We start from the raw sequence: 17,114 nt of genomic DNA on the forward strand, positions 1-17,114 counted from the left end.
TGAACCCGAGCGATCGATTGATGGCTGTTAACTAAACCCGATCGAGCGATTCCTTCGCTACTGCTACTAACTGAAGCCGATCGATGGGATGAACAGTGAGCGTTGCGGTGGGGGGGGTGGATGAACAGTGAGCGGTGGCGTTGCCTCTGGATGAACAGGACCCCGTGGTATGGTGGAGGGCTGGATGAACAGTAGATGGTGGAGGGGTGCCCGTGGACGGCTGGATGAACAGGACCCCGTGGTGTGGAGGGCTGGATGAACAGTAGACGGTGGAGGGCATGATGAATAGTAGCCCGTGGAGGGGTGGTTGAACAGGAGCCTGTGGAGAGGGCTGGTTGAATAGTAGCCGGTGGAGTAGCGCGCGGTGGAGGCTAGATGAACAGGAGCCCGTGGATGAACAGTCGCAGGTGGAGGCTGGAGGAGGTCGACGATGGATGAACAGTAGCTCGTGGAGGCTGGAGGGGGTCGACGGTGGTGATGAACAGTATCCCGTGGAGTCCGGTTTTGCGGTACGCCACACCCCTCCCGATGAACAGGATCCCCGTTTCGACCGTAGCGCTCCAACACAAGTCTGTTTCGTCCGTTTTGCGGTACGCCACACCCCTCCCGATCAACAAAACCCCCGTTTCGACCGTAGGATGTCCGTTTCCTCCGTTTTGTGGTACGCCACACCCCTCCTGATCAACAGGACCCCCGTTTCGACCATAGGAGGTCCGTTTCCTCCGTTTTGCGGTACGCCAGACCCCTCCCGATGAACAGGATCCCGTTTCGAACGTGGCCGGTCGAACACAAGGCCGTTTCCTCCATTCTGCAGTAGGCCAGGCCTCGTTTCCATCGCCTGTTCCGTCCAAGCCCCCCCGATGAACGCGACGCATTCCGTTGCCTCCCCATGAACACGACGCATTCCATCGCCTCCCCATGAACACGACGACGACGCTGTTTCTCCGTTCCGACCCAGCCATGTACACGAGCCCTCGCCGTACGTATGCGCGAGTAGGCGGTCGAGACCCCGTCCGTATGTACACATACGTGGCCGTATTTTCTTTCTTGCACCCTGCCCGCCTCTACTACGACATGTGCGCGCCTCTACATCGACCAGTATATATGTACGTACACGTTCGCGACCAGAATGACAACGCTACCCTCGCTACGACCAGGTGGGTCCCGACTGTCATGCACTTCCTTGCATGAGAAGATGTAGCTGGTGGGTCCCAGCAGTCAGGGGGCGGAATACGGTGGCCCGTTCGGTGGGTCCCCGCTGTCAGGTGGAGGAATAATTATTTTGCACGTAATAAGGAGGCACTTCCTTGCTGCGGCCGTGGACCCAGCTGTCAGCCTCTCCACATACAGTCCATGTCTGATGGAAGTCTTTTATAAACTAATTTTGTGTTTGGAGCATCTTTTTATAGTTACTGCCCAGTTTTTTTAATTACATCCCATTTATTATTTTTTAAAGCCCATTTTCCTATTAAGCCTAATGCATCCCTTCTAGGAAAGATTTGCAGCCCAGCGGGGCGGAGAATAAGAAGTTGACCTTGCCTGGGTATTCCTCAAAAAGACGTATAGCTGGGCTAGCCATTTTCACCTTGAAAAAATTAGTATCTAGGCTGGATATCTGGCCTGGGCTAGACGGGCCACAGCTCTCCTCTGAACAACAACGAAATCATCGCCAAGAAAAACTCTGCAGTGCTCACGCCTCAAAAACACAAATACTGCTCGAGCTGCTTGGTCCCAGCTGTCGGCTGCACCTTGTGCAATTATCTCATTTATATTGACTACATAGGTTGACAATGGTGTGGGACCGTGATGTCAGGAAACCAGGAGAAAGCAAAAAAAATATAGTTGTACATAATAAGGAGGCACTTGCGTACGTACGGCTATTGCCCCAGTGGGTCCCTAGTGTCATCCAGTCAAAATAAAGTCATCTCCTAAATCCTCATGTTCGTTGACGATGGTAACAATGCTCGGTGCCACGGCGAGCGCAACAACTCGAAGGACAACGGAGAGGGCCTCGCGGGCCCTACGGATGGTCTGATACAGCGCCCGCTACTCATTCAGGAAGCCAGGATCATCAGACACCTATGATCACCTTCGAGAAACTGAGACGGCATGAAACGGTAAGTCCGCGCTTGGGAGCTCTGGTTTATTTCAAACTTGTATTAACATACAAGTGTAATTTACTCGTCATCGAAAACAACACATAAAATACAGGCGTAATGAAACCGAGGGCCCAAGGTCTGTAAGTAAAACCGGCGGGTTACGCGTGTAATTTGAGAGACCAGTGTATATTTTACGAGCACTGCTATATGGACGACATTACCAGACAACACATGCACGAGGTGTGTATCATGCCATCCATGGGCAAGGCTGAAACAGCAGCTAATGGCTGGATTAGCAATTGTCCGAGTGTCGTTCAACGTTTTTATCATGTGTCAAGTACTTCCGATATTTTACTAGGCGAAATCGACCAACCAAGCGCCTTCGCCCGAGACCATCTGCTTTAATTTACAAGCGTCAGTTTTACAAGCGGTTTTGGTTGGAAAACGACGATCCAATCACGGCCTAATATCATGAGTTGGTCAGAAGATCATATGGTTTCACGTCTAACCTACCCGACTTGTCATATAGGCTATGAATGAAACATCAGACGTTGAACTTCTTAAGCACGGAAACAACAGAAGAGGATGATCTTCTTAACAAGCAAATCACTGGCATTAGATCGACATGCAAAACAATACGAAGCATTATTCTCAGGAGGCACGGTGAACAGATCATGATGCCGCATGCCACAACATTCCAAGCTCAACTTTGCAATCAAACACAAGGCCTAACATTACATAGACAATATTCATAACAAACTCTTAACACAGGAATATCTCAACAGAGTAACTATTTACTTCTAAACTGAACACAGGAATAGGAAAAAACACTCGACGCTGCTCACAGCAAGGGCGTCCTACTCAAAAATATCAAATGCATGTATTTTGGCTAACATCAATGAGCAAATTTTGACAAGGTTTTCCAATTCCAATATATTAAACTAACGTCTTCTTGCTAACATCAATGATTAAACTTTGACAAGATTTTCCCGTTGAAAATATGTAATGCATATGATCGTGGAGTCCTGTCGCTTCTTGCTAACATCGATGATTAAACTTTGACAAGCTTTTCCCATTCAAAATATGTAATGCCTATGATCGTGGAGGCACTCCACGTGTTGTTAAATTGCCAATGGTCTCTACAGACTAGTCATGTCACCGGTGTCTAATAATACTCTGTAAAGCTTCTCAGTCATTCCTTCTGTAATGTAGCGCAAACAATGACTGCTTCTTTCAGCAAAGTGGAATGACCAACTGGACCCAGTTGTCGGTGTCAAAACTGGCGGATCTCGGGTAGGGGGTCCCGAACTGTGCGTCTAGGCGGATGGTAACAGGAGACAAGGGACACGGTGTTTTTACCCAGGTTTGGGTCCTCTCGATGGAGGTAAAACCCTACTCCTGCTTGATTAATATTGATGATATCGGTAGTACAAGAGTAGATCTACCACGAGATCAGAGAGGCTAAACCCTAGAAGCTAGCCTATGGTATGAGTGTTGTTATTGTGTCCTACGGACTAACCCTCCGGTTTATATAGACACCGGAGGGGCAAGGGTTACACAGAGTGGGTTACAAGGAAGGAGATCTACATATCCGTATTGCCAAGCTTGCCTTCCACGCCAAGGATAGTCCCATCCGGACATGGGACAAAGTCTTCAATCTTGTATCTTCATAGTCCAACAGTCTGGCCAAAGGTTATAGTCCGGATGTCCGGATACCCCCTTATCCAGGACTCCCTCAGTAGCCCCTGAACCAGGCTTCAACGATGATGAGTCCGCCGCGCAGATTGTCTTCGGCATTGCAAGGCGGGTTCCTCCTCAGAATACTTCATAGAAGATGTTGAACACGAGGATCGTGTCCGGCTCTGCAAAACAAGTTCCACATACCACCGTAGAGAGAGTAATATTTTCACAAATCTAATCTGCTGACGTACTCTGTAGCATGACATCACACCACAACCAAGCCTTATTTTTTTACTGCCCCACCTCAGCGCGTTTTGCGAGGCGGTTTCCTTAGCATGTCTTTTTGAAGCAGAGATCGTGTCCCCTTATCATGGGGTTCTCATCAATACGGGCGTGGGTAACCGGATCGTGCCCATTGGGATGTCTCCTCGATCGAAGGTAAGTCCCAAACAATCACATGGAGTGTGAGGACCCCGATCCTAAGTCACACCGATCTAGCATGTAACACATCATATCACTTTGCGACCTCACGCACGGTATTCCCATGGGTGCCACCTTACCTGGCCCGGGACCGTTTGCGCCTTTTGGCTCATGTATATGATAGTGTCGCTAGCATCCATATGACAAAGAACCCGGGCCGACATGGCTAGTCGTGAATCCAAAGCGGCACCAACCCATGAGGACAGGCATACATGACCCACATTGAGCATGTCGGTCATCAACGTGTGAATTCGGGCTGTAGCACTGGGCTAACAGGACTCCGGATGTCACCGCGTGACATTTCCCCGAAGGGACAGACACAGGAACGAAGTGAAACACATGCCGGCCAGTCAAGTGTTCCGAGCAGTAGTGCTGGGCTAGCAGGACTCCGGTGAACCGGGCTGTAGCGGACTACTATGGCTCAAGGAAGCACTAGACTAAATTTCCTCATAAGAGAGGCTGCCAAGGACAAACAACTAGGTTGTCGGATCCCACACATAGCAATACACGATACACGTACGCATACCATGCAAGTATGTGATGTACACCATGGCATCACAACATAACTCAAACTCATATAGATAAAGGCCCAGAAGAGCCACATAGCAATCAATACACATAGGGGTCTCATGACCCATCATTCAGAGCATACAAGCAACGGAAGCATTACATGTCTGAGTACAGACAACTACAAAAGGAAAAGACTAAGAAGCCTGACTAAACACGACCCTCCCAAGGGTACAAGATCGTAGCTGGGATACAAGCTACTCGTCGAAGTCACTAGCGTAACCAACTGCAAAACATAAATAAGCAAACGTGAGTACAAAGGTACTCAGCAAGTCTTACATCAGGACTAACTACATATGCAACATTATCAACAAAGGGGGTGGTGGAGTTTAACAGCAGCAAGCCAGCTTTGACTTAGTGGCTAACCTATACTACGAGTATCAGAAACTTCTTGAGGTGAGATGACGCACACGAGTCCACATATTCACCATATCAATAGTCCACTATGGATCCGTTCCCGTCTCCCTACGAGAAGGCCATCCATAGCACTCACGCTTATCTTGCGTATTTTAGAGTATCCACTTCAAGTTGTCTATGTACTACATAAGTCCTCCAAGTTTCCATATCCGAGGAAATCTGCTATTTGAATAGATAATGTTGACCATGGAGGGGTGTACTTCGTCACACAAGATCTCGCCACTTATAGCCCTGTACACGTCATGTACCTCGGCAACCTTCAAGCGGAAGCCGGGCGAGGGTGTCGGCCACGACCTGACTAACCACACAAGTCTCTCGTCCAGGTTTATCGCCTATTCGGGTTCCATCCGCAAGGAGATCCGGCCGGGGTGTCGCTCACGGCCCCAAACGATGTGTGCAGGGTTCCCAAGCCCACCATCTGGGTGCCACTTGGTACACCGTGCCACGGTGCCTAGTCTGTCCCAAGCCCGTCCCGTCAGACACCACCTGGTAGACAAATAGCACTACCTACAAACGCCAGAAACTAGTTGCAACTCTTGGACAGAGATCAAGTGGATTAATAAGCCGAGAGGGGCCGGATAACCGGAACCCAATGTGTGGTAGTAACTAGACTTGGATAACATACACAGAACTCAGTGGTTAAGGACGGTTCCAATGAGACAACCCACCATGTACTCCTACATGGCCTCTCATCGCTACCTTTACCAAAACGTGTTCACACACTTAGCCTTTACCTGTAGGATATGTTCACCACTCCGATTCATTCCCGATGAATCAGACCTGACACAATTCTAAGCATAGCTGGCATAAGAAAAACAAGCATGGATGAGCAGGCACATCAAGGCTCAAGCAACTCCTACTCATGCTAGTGGGTTTCAACTATTTACTGTGGCAATGACAGGTCATGCAGAGAAATGGTTTCAGCTACCGCAGCAGAAAGTAGCAGTTTTGAATCGTTGTTGTCCTAATGCAGTAAAAGGAGCAGGAGCGAGAGAGTGGGATTTATCGAGATGCTCAAGGGGGTTTGCTTTCCTGATAGATCCATGAAGAAGCACTGCTCCTCAGACAGGTACTCGGGACACCTTCCGAAGCAGAACCTATCGAGGGGGAACGGTGCCGGCAATCAATAAACAACCATATGCAACAGTATGATGCATGAAGATGACATTTCAAAGATGCTATGATTTGCCCTAATGCATGTAGCATCAATTTGGTTGAAGTCCATATGAACCAAGGATTCATATGCAAACCCCAAATTAAGTATATAACATGCCATTATTACGTTTCCACTTATACAGCAAATATAAGTTGGTTTTTCATGCATGAAAATATCATAAATGGACTCCTTGCATTTTGCTGATGATTTTTCATATATAATTTATTTCATTCTGAGCTACGGTTTAATTTCTATGATTTTTAGAAGTTTTAATTATTTTCTGGAATTTCCTGATTTAAATTAATTCCAGAAATCAATTATTGCGTCAGCTCTACGTCAGCATGACGTAAGCGAGTCAACGGGGCTGACCAGGTCAAACCTGACCAGTGGGTCCCACTGGTCAGTGACCTAGTCAACTAACTAAGTTAGTTAGTCCTAACTAACTGGGCAGGGCCCACTAGTCAGTGACTGTAGTAGCTAACCTAGTTAGTTAATTAGCGTTAACTATAGTAATTAGTCGGACGGGGCCCGCAGGTCAGTGAGAGAGGGGGGAGGTCAACTGGGCTGTGGGGGTCAACCCACGCCGGTCAAAAGTCAGCGGTCGCTGGCGTTTAGTCGCCGGCGAGTCCAGACGTGGCGGAGCGCGTCGGGATCGCGCTACAGACCACTGTTTGGAGTGTGGTTGGGTCCTATGGAGAGCTGGGGCTGAGCCGCGTGTGTGGGTGGTGGAGCTGGACCAAATGGTCACCGGAGTCGACGCCGGCGATGAGGTTTGCGGCGGCCGTGGTTCGGCCATCGATGAAAACGGAGCTACGGAGCACTAGGGGAGGAGATGGTGAGTGCATCGTGCTCCTATGGTTGCGCTGAGCGTGCTGATGAGCTCGGACGCGAGCGACTGCAGCTGTGGCCGCGACGGCGCCATGGCCGGCAGTGATGAGCTTCGGGCTCGACGGATATGATGACTACAGCGGCCGTACAGGACAAAGGAGAGGGGGAATTGGTTCAGGGGCTCACGGGGATCACGCAGGGAAGGTCAGCGAGCTCGGGGAAGCAGGGACGGCGGTGAATCGCCGGCGGTGATCGGTGGCACCCGAGGTGGAAGACGAGCTCGAAGGCGTCACCGCGGTGCTCCTGGGTTCGGGATCTTCCGCATGGAGGAGCTGTGCGTCGTCACGGAGCTTTTGGACATGGGGAAGGGGCGAGAAGACCACGGTGCTCACGGTGGCAGCGAATGGCGGCGACGGACCCGTTCGGGCGTGCTACAGAGAGAGAGCGAGGAAGGGAGAGTGAGCTGCGAGAGAGGGAGAGGAGAGAGGGGCTTCGGGGCGTCTCCAGGCGCGGGATTGGGTTGACGGGGAGCGCGACACGGCGAAGCAGCAGGTGGCGCGGTCGGCTGCGTGCGCTGGCTGCCAGTGGGCACAAGGTTGAAGACAACCTTGCCCCTAGTGGGCTGGGCCACTACTGGGCCGTGGTGGGGCGCCAGGTAAATCAGGTAAATCCTTTCCTGTTTTCTTTTTTCTATTTCTGACATTTGTTTTGTATCCAAAAGAAATGTTAAAACATTTCCATAAATGCTGAAAATAATTGTCGCATCTAGATATAATATTCCAGAGGCCCTCACCAATTCCCAACATTTTTGGAGCCATTAAAATATTTATATAATTTAAACAGCTCAAAATCAAATATTTATGCATTGATTCAAAAATCCAAAATGTGTAGTAAAAATGTGCACCACCTCTGGTTGTTGTTCCCAACATTATGCAAAAAGCATGAACATTTTTGAATAGCATTTTGGGTTCATTGAAATTCCATTTTTAATTTGAACCTATTTGAATTGCTTTGGTGCTAGGGTTTGAAACATCCCCATTTCAATTTCATTTGAAATTTAAGCATGATGCACAAGCAAGCCTAGGATCATACCAAAACTAGGGATGTGACATGGAGGGCTCTTGTCTTCCACCTCTTTATAAAGAGACCAAGGCCCTACTTTTTCTCTCGATCTCAATTGAATCCGCCTCCTACCTCGAGTTCCAACACCCGAAGCTTCAGATTCAGGCGCTTTGGACCTTCAATCATGTCCGGATCCAACCTCCAAGGTCGATGGATGCCTTCCTCTGTCATGGAGGAAGACATAATAAAGCTAAGTTAGGCCTGGTACTTGACCGGCGAAATCTCGCATAGGCTACCGGCTCAAGGGCAGGTTATCCCCACTCCCAAGCCTGGTGAGAGCGTCGTGTTTGTTTCTCACTTCCTCTAAGGGCTAGGCTTAACATGCAAAAGGACTGGACTTCCACGACTTAGCTCCGGAGTCTATCCTCCACATCTCATCGTTCATAGTCGTGTGCGAAGCTTTCCTTCGTATTACCCCTCACTTCGGATTATGGCTCAAGACCTTCAAGGTGGAGCCGAAGACGGTCGAGGGATGGCAAGCAGAGTGCGGAGGCGCCATAATAAGCAAGAATGATAACACCCCATGGCCCAAGGGCTCTTTCCCAGACGAGTCCAGCTTTTGGCAACAAGAGTGGTTTTATATCACAGCTCCCAGGGGTACCAAGTGGGTGGCCCTGCCTATTTTTCGCTCGGGTCCCCCGCCACAACTAATGTCATGGGTCAGCAAGGGACTAGACCGGGGGCCGGCAAAAGACGTTCCCATATTCCAGAGCCGCATCCGAGACCACTTGGAGATAGATGTCAGTCTGGTCGTGGTGATGCAGGTTGTGCTAATTCGCCGAGTTCTGCCCTGCAAACGTCGCCCCCTCCACATATGGGAATTCAATCCGGAGGGAACACGAGCTCTTCGACATTTCCTTGGCATGACGCCCGTGGAGATGTACAAATTGTTCTTCGGACCACAAGTAATGTGTCCGGATTCCACTGAGGATGCAGGTCTGAGCTGCAATCGTCCTGACACCTAATAAGTAGCCCTGTGCCCGGACACGCTATCTGTTCCTTTATCGCAACATCGCCTTTAAAAGAGCTGCTTTTGAACCAGCAGTGGATAGAGAAGGCGAAGTTAATCAGGTGTCCGGCCCCCTTCTAGAGAGCTCACCAGATGTCGTGTTAACCAGGATGTTGGAGGTCGCGCCGTTAGAAGAAAACGAAGGGGGAACAAGGAAGCTACTGCCTCCATAGAGGAGGTGGTCCCGAAGGGAGGAATCGAAAATTCCTCTCCTCAGGGGAAGAAGAGTACCGCCTCTGAAGACCCGGAGACAAGGATCTCGAAGCGGGGGAAGAAGTCTTCGCCAGGGGGTCCTGAGCCGGGGGATACCCCGGCCGTACTATGCCCTCAAGGGGATCAGCCCTCCACTGAGCCGTAAGTAAAAGGGTGTTTAATAATGAGAGAAATCCTTGCTTCACTTCTGAGGAAAATAACCGAAAATTTACCTTGTAGTTTGGATCTTAGCCCTTCTCAGCAGAGCTCGTCTTCGGGGTATCTTCTGCCAGAGATGATGGAGAGCGGAATGCCTCCCCCTACCATACCGCCCCATGAGGCGGGCGCCCCTGAGGTGTTGTCGCGGAGGGTTTCTCCTGATCCGGCAAGGCTGGAAGGTAGTCATATGGCCACCCGAAGCCCTCCATGTCCGGCTTCTGGAAGAAGCAATCGAGTGAGTCCAGCACCGCCCGGTGCACGGTCGGAGGTACTGAAGGATCTTTTGACAGTACCGCATATTTTAAGATGCGCCCTGTATAGATAGTAGCCCCTGATACTCTAGGTGTTGTCGAAGATGACGGCACGTAGAGGATCATAGTCCCAGGTATAATTTTGCCGCCTTCATATGTAGGTGGCAAAGTGTCCGGCGGCCAGCCAGACTGATAAATTTGCCGAGCTAAAGCGGCAACTTGACGTGGCAGATGCTGACATCGCGCTTGTTAACAAGCGGCTTGACGAGGCACAAGGTATGTAATTTCTCCGGAGACACGTGGTAAGAGGAGCTTGATGCCAGTATCTTATAACGTGTGTGCTTAACGCGGATGGGGCTGCCTCCATGGAGAACCTTCGGGCAGAGCTTGCCCGAGCGAAAGAAGAAGCCAGGAAAAGCGATGTGGCTGCCCTAAAGGCGGTTGAGGAGCTAAAAGCCGAACAGGCTGCTCACTGCCGGAGCAAGGAGGATATGGCCGATATGGCTATGAAGTTGAAGAACGCTGCTAACCGCTGCAAGCTTCTTGAAAAGGAAGACCGGGCGGACTGGACGGACCTAGAGAAGGCCACGACAGCGGCCAAGGATGCTCGTTCTGCGATGAGAGCAATGAAGGAGGAGCTGCGTCAAGCCAGAGATATCGCGGCTGGGTATCCCTTTATGCTGCGGATGAAGTTCGGAGATCCTTAATATGCTCCGTTGGACCGGATGTGGAGTTCGGCGGACGCATATCTGGATTTAGCGGCGAGTGCTGCTGATGCGACCGAACACTTCCGAGATCAAATGGATCGCGAAGTGGAAAAGCTATTCTGGTCACAATTCTCCAGAGCGTCCGCTTCCATTGACTGATCGGTTGGCCGAATGGGCCGAGTTGAATAGGTTATCCGGACTTTCCATGAGGTATGTCGTGGATTATCTATGGCCGGAAAGGCCAAAGCTGAACAGTTATTTTAGCTTGGTGCAGCAGTTCCTTGGTGCGGTGCCATATATCAATGCGATGAAGAGGTCGGCATGCGTGGAGGGTGCGCAGATGGCCCTTGCCCGTGTCAAGACATACTGGGTGGCGATGGAGGCTACCGCCGTTGCAGCCCAAGATTCGGACGAAAGCCGAGTACCTGCCGAGCACTACTTTCAAGAAGTCCTGGAAGGCGCTCGTTCAATAGAGACGCAATGCTCGAAGGATATTATGTTCGAATAACATGTATTCTTATTGAAAACAATATTTTGCTAAAATGTAGAAGCTTTTTATACTTGTGCCTGCAAGAATTATAATACCTCCTGTGCGGCCGTTTACGTATGAATATATAACCTGAAAGATGGCAGTCGTCGGCTTCTGCCCCCACGCATATAATATGGGGGTGTTCGCAGAAGGCGCATTCTCACACTTGATCCAACGTCTTGGTCCATTAAGGAGGTGATAGCGTAGCAAACTAGGCAATCGGACTATAATGCTTTATCACTTTCACTTAGCCATAGGAGTTTGACAGTGGGGCTACTATATAGCCCCTGGTGGCTCCACGCTCACCCGAATTCGGGGCGCGTGTGTGCCTGGCCGGTAAACGGCCCTTCGTTTAGGCGGAGGAATCCCAAAGATTTCGCTAGGTCATCGAGTGGTTGACCAGTCTCACGCTATATCATGATAGTCAGTTTTCGGCTTTCTTTACCGAGGTGCTCGCCTGGCTGAACCGGGGCGCAATCGCAGTAGTTCTCCTGGTGCCGCCTTAGCCGATAGAGCGGAACGTAAGGCAGCAAAACACAGGAGCCAGGCAAACCCAACATTTGACCAAAGACATGATTCGGAGCTGATGCATATAAGGCCAAACTCGCGACGCCGAACACTCCCTAAGGTATTCGGTCTTTGTGATTTTAAACGGGCTAAAGCACCCTTTGTAATAAGCCCCTGGTGTCCAAGTACATGCATTATTCTGACGTGGCCACATGCCAAGACGCCAGCCTCCTTCTCAGTTGCACTGAGAATCCGTGGGATGTGTATCAACAAGAGACAGTGAAAAAGGTTTACGCATGGTGTTAATCTGAACAGAATCCTTGGAACGGGTCCCTGCTACACGTCTGCGCCTGTGTCTCCCTTGTGCCGTATCCTGGATGGGTGTAGCACGATGTTCGTCTGTAAAAGAGAGGAACTTGGTTGAAAAAGTAGTCGTGTGAAATGTATGTTATACTAAGTAAAAAAAGTATGATTCAAGGTGGGAAGAATTGAGCTTTATTGCTGCTTGTTTACATGCGAGGAGCCCCTTGTATAGGGGTGTATAACCATCAAACCTTTAATAATTATATAGTTACGCCGGACTCGTCCAGCCGTGTCCGTGGTCTTAATGACTGTCGGTGTCAAAACCGGCGGATCTCGTGTAGGGGGTCCCGAACTGTGTGTCTAGGCCGGATGGTAACATGAGACAAGGGACACGATGTTTTTTACCCAGGTTCGGGCCCTCTCGATGGAGGTAATACCCTACTTCTGCTTGATTAATATTGATGATATGGGTAGTACAAGAGTAGATCTACCACGAGATCAAGGAGGCTAAACCCTAGAAGCTAGCCTATGGTATGATTGTTGTGTATGGGGTTGATTGCCTACGGACTACAACCCTCCGGTTTATATAGACACCGGATAGGGTTAGGGTTACACAGAGTCGGTTACAATGGTAGGAGATCTTGAATATCCGCATCGCCAAGCTTGCCTTCCACGCCAAGGAAAGTCCCATCTGGACACGGGAGGAAGTCTTCAATCTTGTATCTTCATAGTCCAGGAGTCCGGCTACCCGAACACCCCCTAATCCAGGACTCCCTCAGTAGCCCCTGAACCAGGCTTCAATGACGACGAGTCCGGCGCGCAGATTGTCTTCGGCATTGCAAGGCGGGTTCCTCCTCCATGTCCTTCGTAGAAGATTGTAAACACCAAGAGTAGTGTCCGGCTCTGCAAAATAAGTTTCCACATATTGCCATAGAGAGAATAATATTAGCACAAATCAAATCTGCTGACGTATTCCGCAGTGCGTCATCACACTACGGCCAAGTCCTTTACTCGAATCGTTTTTACTTTTCCACCTCAGCATGTTTTGCGAGGCAGTTTCCTTGGCACATCTTGTGAAAGCAGAGATTGTGTACCCCCTTTACGGGATTCTCATCAATACGGATGTGGGTAATCCAACCGCGCCACTTATCACGGCGCTTGGGAGGCAAGCAAGTTTTACTAGGCAGGTGGGGATGCACAACCGCATCCGCCCATATAAGGGGACAAGGATCCACATTTTTACCTACGCCTTCTTCCTCCTTTGCCTATCCATCTCCTGCGCACTCGAGCTCCAGTGCCCAAGCCCGCACTTCCCACCTCAACCTTCTCCAGCAATGTCCGGAGCGGGAGGTAAGTGGAAGGTCTCCTCCGTCACGGAGGGCGACGTCAAAAAGCTTAGGAAGGCCGGATACTTGTCCAAAGACATCGCGCACCGGCTTCCCGAGAAGGGGCAGCTCCTCCCCACCCCAAGGCCCCACGAGAGGGTAGTATTCCTTCCCCACATCCTCCGCGGACTGGGTTTTCCACTTCACCCATTCATCCGGGGGCTCATGTTCTACTACGGCCTGGATTTCCACGATCTGGCCCCGAATTTCATCCTCAACATCTCTGCGTTTATCGTCGTGTGCGATGCTTTCCTCCGCGTCCGCCCCCATTTCGGCCTCTGGCTCAAGACCTTCAACATCAAGCCCAAGGTGGTGCGCGGCAGCCAGGCGGAGTGCGGAGGCGCCATGGCGGGCAAGATTGCCAACGTCCTGTGGTTCGAGGGCTCCTTCGTAGAGACCCTAAAGGGGTGGCAAGCCGGGTGGTTTTACATCACCGAGCCACGCGATCCGAAATTGATCGCAGCCCCCGAGTTCCGATCCGGACCCCCCAGGCGGCTCATGTCCTGGAAAGAGACGGGCCTATTGTGGGGTAACGAGGAAGAGGTGACCGGACAGAAGACATGCATCCAGTCCCTGGTAAACAAGCCAATCAGGCTCGTAAATGTAGTCCATGTCATGCTCGTTCGCTGAATCCTCCCGTGTCAACAACGGGACTTTACTTTGTGGGAGTTCGACCCGGCACATCACCGAACCCTTAACAAGCTCTTTGGCACGACGCATGAAGACGTCTGGAAGGCGCTAATCAAAGGTGCCGAGGCTCCCGCATCCGCTTCCGAGGACCGCAGATACAGCTCGCGGCGTCACGCTAGCGAGGTAAGCTATTTTCACCTTTTACAGGATGTTAAGTTTTTTCATAGTTTGACTCTACACGGGATCTAAACTCCCTTACCTTTGTCAGGCTTGGCGGGCGATATCCGGACTGATTAACTGTCCAGCTCCGCTGCCCGAAGACCCAGCCCCAGCTCTACTAGCGAAGCTGCTGGTTCCGGCGCCTTATGTGGTGCCGGAGAAGAAGGCCAAGAAGAAGAAGACCACGGGGACTCGAAAGAGTGCCCGCAACGTGGTGGTGTCGGACTCGTCATCTGACGAGTCTGAGACGCCCTCCTCCCGCGAAAATGAGGAGGGGGAAGAAGAAAACTCCCCCCCCCCCAGCGGAGGGAGGAGAGAAGAGGAAGGCCGCCCCAACGGGGGAGGCCGAGGGGTCTAGGAAAAGAAAGACCCCTCCGCCGGACTACGCCCCCAACACCGAAGAGGGCAAAGAGGAGTGGCCAAACAGGGCCAAGCGTCCGGCGAAATCGTAAGTTCGGATATCAGAATAACTCATGATGTTCCTTTGTTGCACAGCTTTCCCTAATGTCGAACATAATTATGCAGCCCGCCCCGGGCCGAACTCAACGAGTCGTTGAGCGGCTCCCTGGATTCATCGGACGTGAACTCAGTTCTGCCCGCTGTCTCCCCCCACACTGCGGACGATGCCGAAGTGGCGTCGCAACGAGCTCCGGGGCAGGAGGTGGTGGTCCTGGAGGAGCCGCAAGGCGACCTCCCGGACCCCAGGAGTAAAGGGGACAAGACCCCCCAGGGCTCCAAGTCCGGCTTTGTGCCGGACACCGCGCCGGAATCATCAACAGTTCCGGACCGCGGTAGGCGAACTCCTTCCTAGAGGAGCAAGCCTTCTGAGCCGGCGGCCTCCGTCCAACCGGAGGTGCCGGACAATCTGCAGGAGGTGCTTGACGGCGCCTCCATCGACGAGGAGCATTGTACTATTATGAGTACGGTGATCCAGAAGGTTCAGTCCGCCGAGAGTGGACTGACTGAAGCTTGCGCTAGCCTTCTAACAGGCTTCAAGGTAAGTAAATATATATAAAAATATTACCGCATAGACAGTAGCCCCTGATTCTCTGTTTGGCGTTCGGAAAGAAAAGCCGAATAGAGGATCTATTAAATATCGCAGGAGTCTAACTAAAAAGGAGTCAATATACGTATGCAGGCTTCGCTGCTGGCCACCGCCACACTGACTGTGGAGGTGGGTGCCCTGAAGCAGGGTCTCAAGCAGACCGAGCAAGAGCTCGGTCTTGCCAAACGGCAGCTCGAGGAGAAAGAAGGTAAGAGATACCTTATAGAAAAAATGCCTATAGAGAGGCGTGATTGCAAAAAATAACAAGATTGCACTGCTTATTATAGGGGCCACGACCGAGGTGGCGATCCTCAAGCAGGCGTTGTCCAAGGCCGAAAAGAAAACGGCCGCGGAGCGCACTGAGAGAGAGAATCTTGGGGCTCAGGTCGGCGAGGTGTAGCAAGAGCTTCAGGCTCTCATGAAAAAACATGAGAGTTTGGAGCTTGATTCAAAGACCCAAGCGTCCAAGCTCGCGGCGGCCCTTGAGACTGCCAAGTTTGCCAAGGCCGAAGCCCAAAAGGCCCTCCAAGAGTTGGAGGATATGAAGAACATAGCATCGGGTAAAGCATTCTTTATGCAAAGCAGATATATAAAAGTAAACTACTTGTTACTTACCCAAATCCGGAGCTCTCCAGGGGCATTCGCAGATCTTCCCCGCAGCATATCCGACACTGCCGCATTCTACCGAGCTAAAGAGGGCAGCTCGACGGAGAAGGTATTATGGTCTCAGTATGCTGAGGCCGGACACCCTGTGCCCTTGAGCGACCAACTGAAACAGCTGGTCGAGCTCCACAAGGCGGCCGAACAGGCCATGAAGGGCTTCATAGTTCGGCTGTGGCCCGGAGAGGCCCTTCCTGGGAGCTACTTCGGCCTGGTGCGGTGGCTGGTGGAGGCCTGTCCAAGGCTCAAGGTCATCAAGCGCTCCGTCTGCATTGAAGGTGCCCGTCAGGCCCTTGCCCGTGCAAAGGTGCACTGGGGTAAGCTGGACGGTGAGAAGCTTGTGAAGGACGGGCCGCCGCCGGGGAAGGAGCATCGCAAGCCCGAGAACTATTACAAGGATATTCTTGCGGGTGTCCGCCTTGTGGCGGATGAATGTACCAAGGATATAATTTTTGAATAAACTCGCTCGTTTTTATCCTATGCGCTGAAAACTTGTTCATGGGCGCTGAAGCAATGCTTATTGAATTTAAAATATTATTTTCTGTGCGGCCATTTATCAAAAAATTGAGGGATGGCCAGTCGTCGGCTTCTGCCCCCATGCCACTAGTGCTGGGGTATTTGGGATAAACTTGAGCGCTCTTTTTCCCATAGTTGGGTCCTTCGAGGGAGGCGCTCAGCACAACGAACCAGGCAATCGGACTATAATGCTTGAACACTCTCACTTAGCCATAGAACTTTATAATTTAAATTTCGGCGAAGCCCCTAGTTCGGAAGACCGAGTTCGGGGTGGTATCCACGCCTTGGCCGGACAAATCCGGCTCCTCGCTCGAAGCAGAAGAAGTCTTTAAGGACTCGAAAAACCTCTCGAACAGCGACCGGTCTCTCGCCTCATCATGACAGTCAGTTTTAGCTTTCTCCACTGAGGTGCTTAACCCAGCTCAACTGGGGCACAATCGCAGTGGTTCTCCTAGTGCTACCTTAGCCGATATAGCGGAACGTAAGGCACCAAAACATAGGAGCCGGGCAAACCCAACTATTGACCCAAATCATGATTTGGAGCCGATGCATATAGTGCTATAAGTTCGGGGTGCCGCACTTGTGAAAGTGTA

The sequence above is a fragment of the Triticum dicoccoides genome, chromosome 3A (assembly GCF_002162155.2).
Source record: "Triticum dicoccoides isolate Atlit2015 ecotype Zavitan chromosome 3A, WEW_v2.0, whole genome shotgun sequence".
Classification (NCBI taxonomy): Eukaryota; Viridiplantae; Streptophyta; class Magnoliopsida; order Poales; family Poaceae; genus Triticum; species Triticum dicoccoides.